This window comes from Pseudonaja textilis, chromosome 3 (assembly GCF_049901715.1).
Source record: "Pseudonaja textilis isolate UNSWEBS1 chromosome 3, rPseTex1.2, whole genome shotgun sequence".
In the NCBI taxonomy this organism is placed as follows: Eukaryota; Metazoa; Chordata; class Lepidosauria; order Squamata; family Elapidae; genus Pseudonaja; species Pseudonaja textilis.
In genome coordinates, this window is record NC_141992.1 from 125,831,035 (window position 1) to 125,848,132 (window position 17,098).

Below are 17,098 nucleotides of genomic sequence, written 5' to 3' on the forward strand. Positions count from 1 at the left end.
ACCTACTGTTCCAAAATATTCTTTAATATGTCCAATGTTAACATTTTTTTTTACTTCAGTCTATACTTGTAAGTCAGGTTTGATTGTTATTCTTTAATTGTAATATTTAATTTCTTCTAGTTCTCTCTAGTTTCCAATTTTAAAATCTTATATTATTTTAAAAAGAATAATTAAAAAAAAACATTTTCACATATGAAGGATTCTTTATAATTAATTCCAAAATTTTATTTCAAATTTACCTGACCCTTAATCTATTTGTAACTTTCTAAAATCAATGTTCTGATTGCTCTTTTGCTATTTATTAGAAAAATTAAGTCCTTACATTTATATTAAAATATTATTTTTCTAAGGGTTGAAGAAAACTTGCTAGTTGTTATGAAACCTATCATTGCAAAGGCTCCTAATAGCTGAAACAAAATTTATAAGCATGATCAAAAGTGATTAGAAAAGTAAATGTGTTATCATTCTAAAACCCTTTGACTGTAAGATAGCAATAGCACTTAGACTTATGTACCACTTCATAGTGCTTTACAGCCCTCTCTAAGTGACTTACATATTGCTCTCAACAATCTGGGTCCTCATTTTACTGATCTTGGAAGGATGGAAGGCTGAATCAACCTTGAGTCAGTCAGAATTGAGCTGCTGGCAATTGGTAGAATTGGCCTGCAATACTACATTCTAACCACTGTACCACCATGGCTCTTTCCTTATCTCCCAATATTCAAAGTCTGTTATAGACCATTGCATTGTGATATTCTCATGAAGAGGAACTGTATCGATCCCTTGTGAGTGATCTCTAGTCTTGCCCTCATCTAGGGGAAAAGAATTTTCAAAGACCCTGTCCACTCATTAGCTCATTTCACTGCAGTTGGTGGTTCAGTTTTTTGTGGATTTCTTTTCACTCCACCATTTCTACCCTGAAAGTCTAAAAGATTATGGAGATTTTCTGTCCGCAATTCATTATCCCTATTGTTGCTTCAACATCTGTAAGTAGCAGGACAATACTATTTGTGCACATGTGATGCACAGATAAAGAAAAATACATAGGCCTATGCAGGGGAATGTCCTATTATCCCAACCTTCAACTTTCAAGTCCAGGACATTTGGGGGAAAGTTACCACTAAATAGAGATCATGAATATCACAGGACAACTGGTAGAAGGGCATTTTTTTAATCTCTCAACTTTAATTTTTAATCATTTATAATTTTTGAACATGATCTTTTTCATTTTGAAATGAACCCATTAATGGAACATAACTGGCATTTAGATCAACTTTATGTACCACATCAAATAATCTGTCATTGTTGCTAACGAGATTATCATTAGTCCAATCCTTTAAATTCAATTTTATGTAGAATCCTGAGTCAGATTTAAATGTATATTGAACTTTTAGACTCTTATAGATCTTGACAGTCCCTTTCCTGAGTAGTTCTTGATTATGTTAGATGAGAAATATATAATAAGAGCCTTGCTGGAACAGACCCAAATTCCATCTTGATCAGCATTCTATTGCCCATAATGATAATCCAGGAACTGGAGTTTGCATAATACTTTATTGGGTAATACACGACAAAAATATTATTAATTATGTTCCACGGCTAAGATAGAAGGCACACTTTTTATGGAGACTATGGGAAAGACTGAAATAAGACAACTCTGCAAAAGCAACATTACTCGGTCAAAAGACAACATAAATTATAATTTTCTAAGTGCTTCAAAGGAATTAAAAACAACAATATGTACCCTATCCTTATTAGTGCTGTACAGCTTTTGCCAACATTTCCTTTTTCTGTTTGTCATTCAGTATGTAAACAACTCTTACACAGGGGGAACAGGGGGGAACAGAATGGCATAACAGAACAGCATTGTCTCATTGCAACACAAGCTTCACTCCTTCTGTACGTATATTGTGACATCACAAATATAAAGGATTTAGAATGGCACTCTAATTTTTACAAAATGTACCAAGGGGTGTGGGTCTTCAAATCATGGTTCTACCCATCTTTTTAGCCCTTTTAACCCTCAACCACTGTTGTGATCAAGTCCACCACAAGTCAAGCTCAAGTCAAATAGTTTCTTGTAGGTATTTTGATGATTCTTCATGATAGCATGATTTGTCTTCTGTTTTATTTTGTCCTTTCCCAAATGAACCTTAAATCCCAGTGTGGGTTGAATCACACCATATTGCCTTTGGATCTCAAAAAGCTAAATGTTAAGGAAGAATGACCCTCTCCATCTCAGTTCTCCAATTGAATTTAAATTGATTCACACATTCCTAATATTTCTGAAGCACCCATAGAGTATTTCTCCTTGAACTGCTTAAGCAGTAATATCTTCCAGAAAGCACAGCATGTCTGCTTTGAAAGATATTCCCATTATTATTTTTTTGCAGTGTGTAACTTTCACAGGTGGAACTTCTACCCAGATGGCCAATGAAGTCAGTGCTAATACACTAACATGCACAGATTGCTTTAGTCCTTTAAGAAGCCATTGCTTGGCAGAAAGCTCTTTTTAAAATATTTTGCAGAGCCCTGTTATTTATATGTTGTTTTGAAATTCTGAAAGAAAATTAAATTAAATTGTTAAGAACACTTAATTAAGAACATTTAATTAAACAGATATTTAACACATCCTAGGAACAAAACACAAGAATACCATCTAGGCAGAAATGAGCACCAGCACCAGTTAAAGAAAGCTCGGATGAACAGATAAGCTGGCACTAGGAGCTTGTAAGACTTGGCACCAGTAATATATAAAGCAGAAAGACTTATTTGATATGTCAAGATTACACATCAGAATGATTTCCCCCTCACTCCTCAAACATTTTACTGATGGAGGACTTTGGTTCCTGGTGGTTTTCCTTCTTTATTTTCTTTATTTTGAAGTTATGATGTGTTATCTATAGCTGAGATTTGATATTATTATACTTGGACCCACCCCAACTTTCTACTGTGGCAAGCATTCAAAACAGCTAACAAAAGCAGAATGGAAAAAGTTTAAAGATAATTAACATTAACATGGAGACTACAATCATTTAATAATTAAAAGGCTGATGCCTCTTTACGGATTTTCCAAAGCCATTTGGAAGATTCTTGCTCACACCTGCTGTATAGTGAGGGGAGATGAGAAGGAAACAGAGATTAATATTTTAGAGCACTGTAAAAAGGAAGAGGTCTTCCATTGATCTGCAGATCAGTGGTTTGTGAGCCACAGAGTGGAAAACGAAGGTCTGCTGTGGTTTGAAAGGCACAATACATCCGGAGGAACACAACCAACCCCCATTCATGTATTAAACAAAAGGACTTGAATAATTAAGGAACATCCTTGTTAAAAAAAAGTGGAAAGCATTTAAGGTCACAAAATACGACAAAACAAAGTAAGATGTCATATGATCAAACTGTAAAATTCGCATTTATTATTACCAACCTGAATTAATCCACTGCAGAATCAAAGTATTTTCACTGAAGGTTAAGAACTGTATGACCCTCACCCTAATTCTAACCCTACCATTTCCATCTACTGTAACTTGATTTTTTTTTAATTTTCTAGTCTAGATAAGTGACTAGCCCTAAGACATCAATCTGCCTTCTTTGCCTAATGAAGGATTTAGAACCCAAATCTCCCACTCCTAGCACATTTTAACCATTACATCACACTACTCCCTTTTTAAAACACTGTAATTATTTATTCAGACTAGAGTCAGGACAAATGGATGAAGCTGAGTGTTTACTGGCTGGATTCCCTTTCTGATGCCATGCTGAGTTTGCGGCAGGTATTTTTGTGTGTGTGTGTGTGTGCTCTAGGAGGAGTGATACATCTTCTGCAAACTAGGATTGAAATCTCAACCTTCCAAATGGGAGGTGAGTGTCTTCACCACTAGGTCATCACACCACTCAACCAATGCATCACATTGGTCCAATAAAACCCATGGTAATACTAAAATTAAAAATAAAACATAGAAACCAAACAAAACAGATAACTCCCAATGAACCTAAGACTACTTTATCCTACAGTTATGCTGGGAGCATTGAAATGCTTCCAGGATGAAAGGATTGAATGATGACATCACCATTGCCTAAGTGGCATCCAGTTGGAGACTCCTTTAAGATGTTAAGATGCCCATCAACCTGGTGCCCATTTTATCTACTCATGGTTGCCCACTTTAGAACTGCTGGGTCAGCAGGAGCTGGAGCATGTGACAATAGCTCAACCTGTCCCATAGCAGCAGCCAGGTCTTGAACGTAAACCAGCCAATCTTCAGCCCAGTGTCCTAACCTCCTAAACCATAAACCTCCATACTCCCTAGTGGACCTAGTACAAACCTGGCATAATGTGCTCCTCCCTAGTAATCTCCAGTGTTCTTTGGACTATCTGCAATGCTAGGGCTCTTGTAAAGTGCAATTTCATATATAAGACATGATTCAATCTGGACATAATTTGGAAATCATACATACTTGGCTCAGATATATTTCTCTGATCGCCTTAGGTGATCCACATTTAAAATTGAAGCTATTCCTATTTTATGCTTATGCCAGGTATTAAAAGTTAAATTTTTAAAAAGTATTAAAATTAAAAAATCCTGTCTGAACTGAGGTATAGAGCTTACAAGACATACTTTTTGAACTGCAGACCATATGTTTCCCTTTAGAGAAGAGAATCTTTACTGGAACAAAAAGGTAAAAGGGCAGAGAAGAAGGGGAAACCCTTCTTCTCTGCCCTTTTACCTTTTTCTTCCAGGAAGATGATTGGCAGATGGGCATGTGTTCCTAACTGTGAGTGTGTACATATGCATATGAACATATGCATGCATGTTTTATTCATGCATACACATGAATACTGAAATCTTATAAGCAAAGCAAAAGCACAGAAGTACATATACTTGCAAGTATAACAGGCAGGTTTTAAAAAACCCTCTTTTCTGTCTCTTCCACTCTATTTCTCTTTATGAGTTTTGCTGAAAGAGCAAAATTGTTAAGAAATTTGCTAAGCATAGAGAGTTTTATTTATTTTTATTTTATTTTATTTGGTTTGTCAATTGCTTACAAGATAATAGGTATGAGTGAAAACATAGTTATGAATACATGGATACATATAAGAAAAATAAAAAAAATAAAAGAAACAATAGGACAGGGATGGTAGGCATGTTGGTGCGCGTATGCACGCCCCCTACAGACCTCTTAGGAAAGGGGTGAGGTCAATAGTACACAGTCTAAGGTTAAAGTTTTGGGGGTTTGGGGAAGAAACCACAGAGTCAGGTAGAGTATTCCAGGCATTGACCACTCTGTTGCTGAAGTCGTATCTCCTGCAAAGCAAGTTTGGTGTGATTAACCTTGAGTTTGTATCTATTGTTTGCTCTTGTATTGTTATAGTTGAAGCTGAAGTACTCATTGACAGGAAGGACATTGCAATGTATGATTTTATATGCTATACTTAGATCGGACCGAAGGCAGCATAGTTCTAGGCTTTCTAGGTCTAGAATTTCAAGTCTGGTGGCATAAGGTATTCTGCAATGAGTAGAGGAATGGAGAACTCTTCTTGTGAAATATTTCTGGACTTTTTCAACTGTGTTAATATCAGGTATGTAATGTGGATTCCAGTCTGATGAGCTGTATTGGAATATTGGTCTAGCAAATGTTTTGCACGCTCTAGTTAGTAGTGTAATATTACCAGAGAAAAAGCTACATAAGATTAGGTTAACAACTCTTAATGCCTTTTTGGCTATGTCGCTACAGTGGGCTCTAGCAGTTAGATCATTAGAGATGAGTACTCCAAGATCCTTGACAGAGTTTGGATCATCAACAAGGTCTTGATTATTCAGCCTGTATTTTATTTTCTGATTTTTTATTTTTTTTTGCCAATATGTAAGACAGAGCATTTGTTTGTTGAAATTTAAAGTTGCCATTTGTTTGGCCATTCTGATACATAGTCAAGGTCTTTTTGAAGGGTAGCAGCATTGTCTGTGGTGTTGAATAGCTTTACATCATCAGTGAAGAGAACGCAGTTGCTCTTAATATGATCACAGAGGTCATTTATGTAGAGTATCAAAGGAGTTGGTCCTAGAACACTGCCTTGGGGGACACCACTGTTGACAGGTGCAGAATTTGATGGGACGCTTCCAATTTTTGACCATTTGTTGTCTGTTTGACAGGAATGCTTCTATCCAGTAATGCAGATGTCCAGAGATACCGTAAGATTTTAGTTTTACAAGTAGTTTGTCATGTATCACTGAATCAAAGGCTTTACAGAAGTCTATGTAGATTGCATCTATTGCTTTGCCCTGATCAAGTTGTGACATTGAGCTTGTCGATCAGAAAGGCCAGCAGTTTGGCAATTCAAATCCCTAGCACCGCGTAATGGATTGAGCTCCCGTTACTTGTCCCAGCTTCCACCAACCTAGCAGTTTGAAAGCATGTAAAACTGCAAGTACAAAAATAGGGACCACTTTGGTGGGAAGGTAACAGCATTCCATGAGCCTTTGGCATTTAGTCATGCCAACCACATGACCATGGAGATATCTTCAGACAATGCTGGCTCTTCAGCTTTGTAACGGAGATGAGCACCACCCCCAAGAGCTGGAAACAACTAGCACGTATGTGTGAGGGGAACCTTTATCTTATTTTTCTTTGCTTTTATAATAAAATGTTAAAACCCCTGGACTTATTTCAAATAGGAAAACTAATTGTTCAGGAAAAGGATATATCTGCCATATACTGAGCTGAAAACCTTCTCCATGCTAAGCAAACAGTTACAAACCACTCTCCTGTGTCAGAATGCTAGTAAAGAAAGATTAAAATAACTATTAGCATTCAATATATAGCATTGGCTCAATTGCATGGGCATTCCTTCATCCACAGAATAACTGATGAACTTGCAATACATTGAACGGCTGAAGGTGACATAAAAGGAAAAAGCATATTTTGAAAGTGGAGCAGAGAAACTATCCCTGATATTGCTTTGAAGCTGTGTTGGGAATCAATAGAAAGTGATGTATTCAATTTATGCCCTCAACAAACATTTGGTGATGGGAGAAAGCTAGTGCAAATAAACTTTTAGATCAGCAGATCAAGGCCATTAGGTAATTCAGAGATATGAAAGATACTAACAGACAGAGCATTTTAAAATTCATACATTTCAAATATAACAATTTGTGCTATGACAGCTATAAAACTCAAAACTAACCGAAGTTCTGCACTCCCTGACCCAGAATGAATGCTGAATGGCAACTAATGGAATAGGCAAGTGACTGACATTTGTACACTTTTGTAATAATGGCCCATGTTTTGGAAATTGAGCAGCATGAGGTGCATTGGTTTCTATACACATTCATTCATTAAAAATACAGTAGATATGCCTCTTTAATAGAAACAATTGTGGCAAACTTTGTTTTATATCCACTGAAATAGAATCACATAAAATCACATTTTACATCGATCTAAACAGTTCAACCCCTATGATGTTCAGTTCAAAAGTCAAGCTGATGTTATATTTTAGCTTGCAGAACAAATTTACTTTTATCAAGTCTTTACAGAAGGGATAATTCCAAAGCTGTGACAAACGGATCAACAACTTGTTCCCTGCTAGACAAAAGAGACCTTCAGAAAATATTCAGCATGATACTGATAAACTTAAGTTCCCCAATGAATGATGTATCTTTTGAATTTCATTTTTGATGTCTTGCTTTCAACAGTCTGCAAAATACATATGGTTGAAAGTAAAATTTAGTCTTGAATCCAGGCAAACAATGTGTACATAAGACAAGCAAAACATTGATTACTTTTTGTATCTTTTTTACATTAGAGGATTTAATATTCCTGGTTCTATTCCATGCTATTCTTGTGTTGATCTGGAACCACTTAGTATTAAAATCCATATGAAGGTATGACAGTAAATCCTCCAAATACTTAATTATTTTGCCTTTTAGCTAGACTTAACAGAAAATTCAAGGATCCCCCCAAGTTTTGCTCATTTAGTGTACTTGTAATTTGGAAAATTTATCAACAGGTTTTCAAACAAGGAAAAGGGTGTGCCCATTCAAACTATGCCTTCCATGTCACTCTGTGACAAAAGAAATAACTCCTATTCTATTCTAATTTTCTGTTCTTTACTGTAATGATCTTTGTTTAGCATATATACTGTACTTCTACTCTAACAAATACAAATGCCAAACTAATAATTTTTATTATACTTGCATTTTATCTGAGTTGCAAATGAAATCACACTGGAAATTGCTTGGTTTCTTTTGAGCTCATATCATTGATAGATGGAAGGATTAATAAACACATTCTTTGAGGTTTACATATATGTTCTATTATCACCTATGTTAGTTTGAGACACAAAATTACTTCTAAAAAAATTACATATGATCAGTAACCAAAATAAAACAGATTTAATTTGAGATAGTGATGCACTCTTCAAGTCCACCATTATTATTTTTCAGAAAGGGATCTGACACCCATCGCATCCCATATTATACTTAGAAATCAGGGTGAGCTTAGAGCTAGACACTATTTTGCAAGTCTCCCAATTAAAGGAATACTCTTACAAAGAAGCAGGTAAGGGGAACCTTGGCTTATATAAAAGAAGTTGACTACATAAAGCCTAGTCATCATGAAGACCCTCTAGTACTGAAGATCTTAAGTCTTTCATTTTCCATTCTTAAGCATGTGTATAAGGATGAGACAGAATGCTACAGTCATTCAAAATGATTTTCAAAGCCTGTTCAAGTTGATAAAGAAATAACAATGTTTTAAAAAGAGTTTGCTCATTTGCCTCACTCTCTTTTAAACTATCAACATCTCTGAAAAATGTCAAGTGTCATGACAACAAATTCCAAATCCTGTCTCCTTGTTTCAGTTACAACTGAACTTGTTTTAGAAAGATGCCATAAAATCCAGCAGAAAAAAGAAAGAAAGAAAAAAGATAGAAATAAGATTTCATGTGTGCCAGAATGTCCCAAAGCTGTGGTTCCAGACTCTAGTGTTAATACTTTAGAATAGAAAAACAGAGTTGGAAGGGACTTTGGAGGTCTTCTAGTCTAATCCCCTGTTTAGGCATAAAGCCCTACACCACTTCAGACAAATAGTTATCCAACATCTTTTTTAAAACTTCCAGTGTTGGACCACTTCTGGAGACAAGTTGTTCCACTGATTAATTGTTCTGCCACAAAATTTCTCCTTAGTTCTAGGTTGCTTCTCTCTTTTGATTCAGATCATCAGTATATGCAGGAAAAACAAAGGAAAATGTTCTCAAAGTAATAATTTGAGGAAAGAACTGAGATATTTTCAAATTAAACTGACCTCTTATGTTGCTTATTTAAGAAATTAAAGTGTTAAATAGGAAAAAATACTCATATTAATAAAAAGAAAAGCTTCATAAGCAGCTTCAGTTTTTTTATTTTAAACTAAAAAGTACATTGCACATGTCTTTATTGTGCTTGTGTACGTGTCACAATATCTTTCCAAATACATCCTCTTTCATTTCCTCTTCGAAATGAAAGAGATTTGCTTTCCTAAAGGATTATACCAAAGGTAATCCAGATGCATTGCTAAGAAAAAGCTGGATTTCATAGCTTTTGTAAAAGAAGCATGGTCAAATAAATATTTCTTTTTTTTTCCTTATTGTCCAGGCTGTCCCAGAGTTTGCTAATCACAGTAAGAAATGGAATTATGTAAGGCTCAGGCTACTCAATTTTAAAACTATTGCAATATCAGGAAGCAAAATTTTCAAGCCTCTGTTTGCAGCTATAGGGCTTAATAATCTGTTGGTAAGATTGTATTTGTTTGCTTGCTTCTTGATTTTTGAGAAAAGAGAAAATTGAAGTTTTCAAGGAGTTGAATTTTTATCCACAATAGAAAATTCTGGGTCCCATGCCCCATGAAATGTTAGTGGGAAATTCTACTATTGTTTATTGGTTTTATGCTACTTTCTTTTAATATTTTTGTTACACTAAATTAAATTTTTTAAAAAATGTTTCAATATGTGATATGTGCTTTGAAATTTCAGATCCCCGAAATCAGCAATCTTTGCATCTATCCTGTTCACTATGGCTCATATTATGTGATAATTCTATTCTTTTTCACAGCTTTCTAAGACCAAATATGTCCCAAAAGTATTCTTATTTGAGTAAGATCGAAAGAATTTATATTATGTCATGTCAACAACACCCTATATGAAAACCCTTTCTTCTCTTTTTCTGTCCCTATTTCATATAGAGGACAATGTTAGGCTACATATCAAAATCTGGTTTGAACAAATTCTGAGAACTGAATCAAACTGGACTTTCTCGGACTGACTCTGTGTCTCAAAGAAGAAAAGCAGGAATTGTCTATGGAAATTCTCAGTCATCATGGTTGTCCCAAAGGTGCTTTTTCAAGAAGCAACTGGGCTTTCTTGTTTTTCTTTAAAGATGTTTCACTTCTCATCCAAGAAGCTTCTTCAGCTCTGAGCCAATTGCCTCTTGAAAAAGCACCTTTGGGAAAAGAAGGAATTCTACAACACGATTTGACTGGGAGTCTCAGAAGATGTCATGTTCTGTTTGGTATTTCTCACCATTGCATTAGTTAGAAAAAGGTAGCTAGATTTTAAAAGTGCTCTCTTTTTTTGACAGGTCTGTTGCTGTTTAGTTATTTCTGACTCTTGATTACCCAATGGATTTATTTTGACTGGCTCATCGATCATCAACCACTTCTCTGAATTCCTTCTTTGAATTCCTGCTAATTCAAGCTTGTGTTATCCATGATGGTACTTAGCCATCTTCTCTTTTGCCAAATCTTTTTCAGTTGCTATTGATTTTTGCTGATGTCAGGGGATTTGTGTTCCTACATGCCAGTTAAAGCAACATTTCTCAACCTGGGGGCCTGGCATGGGGAGAGAGGGGGAAGAAGGGATGGTTTCGTGCAAGAAGCAAGTGCACATGTGCATGCACGGTTTCATTTGTATGAGAAGCAGCCTCACATGCCTGCCACTCCAATGAGTGGGACTGGGAGCACTGTTTGCCACCAGTTATATGAGTGGGGGTTTGAGTGCCGGTACCCACTGCTCGCATGGGTCAGGCTGTGTGCACACAAGTGTGCCCACGGGCCTGCCACTCATGCAGTCTGGTTGCAAATAGGTAGTGGGCCATAGCCCATAGTTTGAAGACCCCTGAATTAAAAGAACAGATGAATCTTGATTCAAATCCAGGCTCTGAATTCATTCTGAGTTGTATCAAAACATTTTTCAATGTGCTGAAATGGGCTTAAATTGAAACTCCTGGATGATGCGATAAGCACTTCACCCCCATTAAACAGGTAAGGTGCTTATTGCATCATGAGTTATTAACATTGGTATATATTTTATATATTGGTATATATTTTAACATCAATAACTTGCCAAGTTGAATTTCCATGTGGGCTAATTTTCTTTTGCCTTTTATTATGTAATTTCACCATAAATAAATCTGTTTAGTTAATTAAATTGTATGTAGGCTGCTGGACTCCAAACAATTCTGAGTGACTTACATTTTTTATAAAAGCAAGAATAAGAAATTAAGGATCAGAGCATATGTGTCTTTATCACGAACAAAACATTCTATCAGAGTTAAACTACTATCCTGCTGTGAAACATGGGAGAAAAGTTTTCAGTGATAGCTTGAATTTCATTAGGATGAGCACCATATGCATGTAAACACATGCTGCTTCTGACAAAAATAAAAATAAAAATCAGAGGTGAGTTTATTTCAGTGATACAATGCAAGAATTGAACAGTCATCCCTTTAAGAATAAAATATGTTCTTTGTTGGCCAAGTTGGACCCACAAGGTATTTGTCTCTGGTGCATAAGCTCTCAGTGTACATACAAGCAATGGAGTGATTAATCATAAACCATAAGATATAATCAGTCATAAGATACAACCAACAAAGTTTTGGTTATAAGATACCCATAGGAATAGGATGAGAAGGATAATAGTAATACAGCCCTGATACATGGTTAGATATCTTTAGGCATATTCTCTAGACAGTATTGTAATTGGACCATCATTAATTTTGAAACATTTAGTATTACTTTCTTTCTTTAAAATGTCTAAAACACAATGCCACAGAATCAAAGAATTATAAGTGTTCCAGTACAGAAATGCAAAATATTGAATATATTTTGTCTCTCTTAGTGACAGGAAATCTGCATACTTCCAGTTATTGATAACAACTCTAGCACCCCTAATCTTTGCCATTAGTTACAATGGCTGATGGGCATTAGAAGATGACTAGATCTGAAGGGAAAAATTTGGTCCTTCCTAATATTGAATGCTAAAACAGGTTACTTTGTTAAGCTACTGGCCATTTTTAATTTTCACCTAAATGAAGAGCTGCAAAAAATGTGCAAATTAGTAAACTGGGTGAGTATCATATTGCATGCCTTGTGGGGAAATGATCAGTTAGATAAAAGTGGTAATAGTGACAAAAAATGTGTTTGGGAAAATGTGTGGCACTTAACAAGGAAATCTGGAAATAATGGTTTGAGGCAGATCTGGGCAAGCAGAAACTTTCATAAGCAAGCAAGATACATGAAAGTGCTAATAGCTTGCCTTCAGGTGATTAAAAAAAAAATCAGCTATCCGGTTTCTAAGTTGAAATAGAACATGTCTTACATTATTCAAAGTTAACAGAGGAATTTTATTTCTAAGGAATGTATGTTATTAAATGGTTGAAATTCAAGAAAGAAGAGAGGTACTTCCATTCTCCACCATCCAATTAGAGCTGAAGAAGCTTCTTAGATAAGAAGCGAAACATCTTCAAAGAAAAATCAAGAAAGTCCAGTTGCCTGCTGAAAAAGCACCTTTGGAACAACCATGACCCGGATGACTAAGAATGTCCATAGAACTGAAGGAACGTACTATATATGCAAACAGGCGACAGTTTCTGAGGCCCTGAGAGTGAGTTGATGTTGATCTGTGGTGGATCCTACAAGTACCTGATTACTTCCTATAACTTGGATTAAATTCCTATACCTCTCAGCTTCTGATATCAAAATATATAGACTTGTTTCTTTGAAAATAAACATAAAAGGGATCCAAAAGCATAACTGATGTGTAATGATTTACTCAATGACATTGTGATAAAGATGAAGATGTGACCAATTTTTAATCTAGTCTGTTTATTATTTCCTACTTTTAGGGCCTTTATGTTTTATGATCTGCTCACAAATAATTGTTTTTAAAAAAAAACAATTTTATTGATTTTCAAAGACAGTATACAAACAAACAAAACATAAAATATAAAAACATAGAACATCTTTTCTGAAAGCTGCTTGATCCCGGGTTACAACTCTTCGTACAGACACAAATTCAAATTCATATTCATTTTATATACCATTCCATATCTTATTACCATTTTCAATTTTCTATATAACTTCTCATCTCTTTTAACTTTCTTAGTTTTATTTTATTTATCTCATCTCAGTTCAAATCATAATACTTATTATTCTTTGTCTGTTCTGTTTCCAGCTATCCATTTATCTTTTCTCTTTAAACAAAACTTCTCCTGTACACTGATTGGAGTATGACGCCTTTAACTCTTTCCCCTAAATTTGTTATATTAATACTTAATACAATACATAACTTGCATTGGGATTCTGTTTAGTACATTCTTAAATTACACAATGTATTTTATAGAAAAAAAATGTATAGGTATATGATGTAATTAAAACAACTATCAATGCCAATACAAATCTAATCATTAATATTAATATTCATTTATATCTTAAACATTTTACACGTTACTTTTCAATTAAATATCATACTTTTATGGGAACACTTATACTTTCCATAGTTATTCCCCCCCATCACATATTTTAAATCATTATTTCATTAAAATGTTCCCATTTCTCCTATTTCAATTCTCTCATTTATTTCATTGCCTTCTTTTTCTTCACAAAAATTTCGCTAAATTACACTATATATTTTATCTCATTTTTGATTACATGTTGTTTCCGATTTTCTAACATTATTTCTGAATACAAATATAAGAATACAATCTGCAGAATCCTTTGCAGAATCCCTTTTTCAATTAAGTTTACCCATTGTCTCTAAAAGAATTTTGTTTCTTTACATCTTGCTCCCCACCATTGAGGTTTCTCATCCCTTCCTTTCTCCCTTGCTTATTCTTCTTGTCCTTTTTACCCCCTTGTCTCTCCACCTCCCTTTTCTTCTTCTGCTTTCCCCCTTTCTGTTGTTTTCTAACATAGTATCCACTTTTCACCTTATTTTTCTTTTTCTTTTGGTTGTTTTTTCAAATCTTAAAGTCCCCTTTTTCTTTTCCTCTTTCTCCTTTCCTTCCCCAAATAGAGTCACTTGTTCATCAAAGATGGCTTCTTCTTTATCCCAGTCATCCTGTTGCGCAGTCAGTTTTTCATAAGTGCAAACTGCCATTTCTAAAAATTGAAAAAGAGTGCCAAGAGAATCTTTCCCTTCTTGTTCTTCTTTTTTGTATTTTTGGTATTCAATTTTCAATTCATCCACAAGTGATGCCATTGTAGAGAGAAAAAGTTTTTCCAAAACAACCACCCAAGTGCTTTTAATCAAAGATAGTTCCCAAAAGTTCCAAAATCACCAAACAATCCAAATAAGCTGTTTCTTTTAGTACTTTCTTCTTTCTTCTCTTTCTCTTTCTGGGGTTACTGTTTAGTCACAAAGTTCCAGTTAAAATGTATCATTTAGAAGTCTTGTTAATATTTAATAGCTCTTTAAAATTCTAGGCAATCTCCTCCTTACTTTCAAATTCTGCTCCAATTTTTTTTCCTTTCCCTTCCCACTTACAGAAAAAAAGGTTGTTGTTTTTTAAAAAAATGTTCAGAAATCCTTATCCCTTTAGCATTTAATTACCTCCAATGCAGGTTTTCCGATTTCTCTTGCGGTTCTATTCGCTGTCACGTTAGGAAGGAGAGTGAAAAGAAAACAAAACTTTCCCTTTTAAACTTCCATTCGCGACTTGTAAATCTCTGGAAACGATATATCTTTGGCAAATTTTAAGTTCCAGGGTACTTTTGCTGTTACTTTATCCCGGTAAGCAAAAAACACTTTCACTTCTTTACAGCTCCTCCTGCACTTTCTTTTCCTGGCTGAGCGCTTCTATGTGGTGGCCATTTCTGACCGCCACTCAGCTGCCTTCGGAAAAGGGGGTTTGGCCGGCTAGGGAAGAGAGGTGCGATATCTCTCGACCCTGCCAAGTCCCTCCTGTCTTTGCCACTTTCTACAGAGGATTTCTGCCTGCCCTGAAATGCTGCAGACCGGCCAATCATCTGCACACAAATAATTGTTGTGTGTTCTCTAAAGGACAGTATATTTAAAAGATGGTACCTAATTCAAAAAATTTAAAAATCAATGATTCACTGAATAACAGACCTATTCTGTAGAACGGAGACAATTCATCTGAAACTGAGAACATTGGAATAATTTTCTTATCAATATTCAAGTGTCACAAGACTCTAAAATTATAATAAAATATAAACAAATTTTATTTTAGGTCAGAATTTCCAGTCATTATTTAATGAATAGATACATTAATAAATCTTTTCATGTAGCTTTATTGAACTTTATAAACATTTTTTTCCTTTTTCAAATCATATCTTCCATGCTAGAAACCTGACATTTCTTTAAGGAATCTTTTACCTTTTCTCTAACGAAACTGTATTTTTTTAATTAATAATTTTTACTGTAAACTCATTATTATCTCCCCTTTTGTGGTTTATCCTGAAAGAACCTTATGTAAAAAATCTGCTGCTAGAGCTGAGGGTTGGGTCAAGGTAAGAAGGAAAAATAAAGAAAGAGTTTCTTAGTCATTAACAGAAATATTCAAAAAGGAACTTTTTGCTAATATGGAGATATTTTAAGAAATAAGAATTGTCAAAATCTACAAATCAAACTTCTCTTGAAAGCACTGTAACAAAGCTTGGGAACTCTCATCCCCACCCTCCACATTTTTTCTGCTATAACACAAGATGGAAAAAAACCTCTGCAATTCTGTTTTTTTCATTGTAATCAATCTGTTATTACTATTTTTAATCACAGCATAGTCTTTTGAAAATCACACCCCTTTGGGTCTTTCTTCCTACCCATTTTTCACTTTTCTCTTGAAAAAAATGAATATCATTGTTCTTGGAGATTCTAAATGAACACACACACTCACACACAGAGAGAGACACCCATGTATAACACTAACTGAATTTCTTAAAGTACTTTCCTGCTTTTCTGTACCTGTCAACAGTGGTGTCCCCCAAGGCAGTGTACTAGGACCAACTCTCTTCATACTCTACATAAATGACCTCTGTGATCATATTAAGAGCAACTGCGTTCTCTTTGCTGATGATGTAAAGCTATTCAACACCACAGACAATACTACTACCCTCCAAAAATACCTTGACTATGTATCAGAATGGTCAAACAAATGGCAACTTTAAATCTCAACAAATAAATGCTCTGTCTTACATATTGGCAAAAAAAAATAATCAGAAAATAAAATGCAAGATAAGTAATCAAGATCCAAACTTTGTCAAGGACCTTGGAGTACTCATCTCTAATGATGCTAGAGCCCACTGTAACTACATAGCCAAAAAGGCATTAAGAGTTGTTAATCTAATCCTACATAGCTTCTTCTCTGGTAATATCACACTTCTAACTAGAGCATACAAAACTTTTCCTAGACCTATACTTGAATACAACTCATCAGTCTGGAACCCATATCATGTATCTGATATTAACACAGTTGAAAAAGTCCAGAAGTATTTCACAAGAAGAGTTCTCCATTCCTCTACTCATTGCAGAATACCTTATGCACTAGACTTGAAACTCTAGACCTAGAAAACTAGAACTATGCCGCTTTCGGTCCTATCTAAATATAGCATATAAAATCATACATTGCAATGTCCTACCTTCAAATGAATACTTCAGCTTCAATCATAACAATACAAGAGCACACAATATATACAAACTCAAGGTTAACTGCACCAAACTTGACTGCAGAAAATACGACTTCAGCAACAGAGTGGTCAATGTCTGGAATACTTTACTTGACTCTGTGGTTTCTTCCCCAAACCCCAAAAATATTAACCTTAGATTGTCTACTAT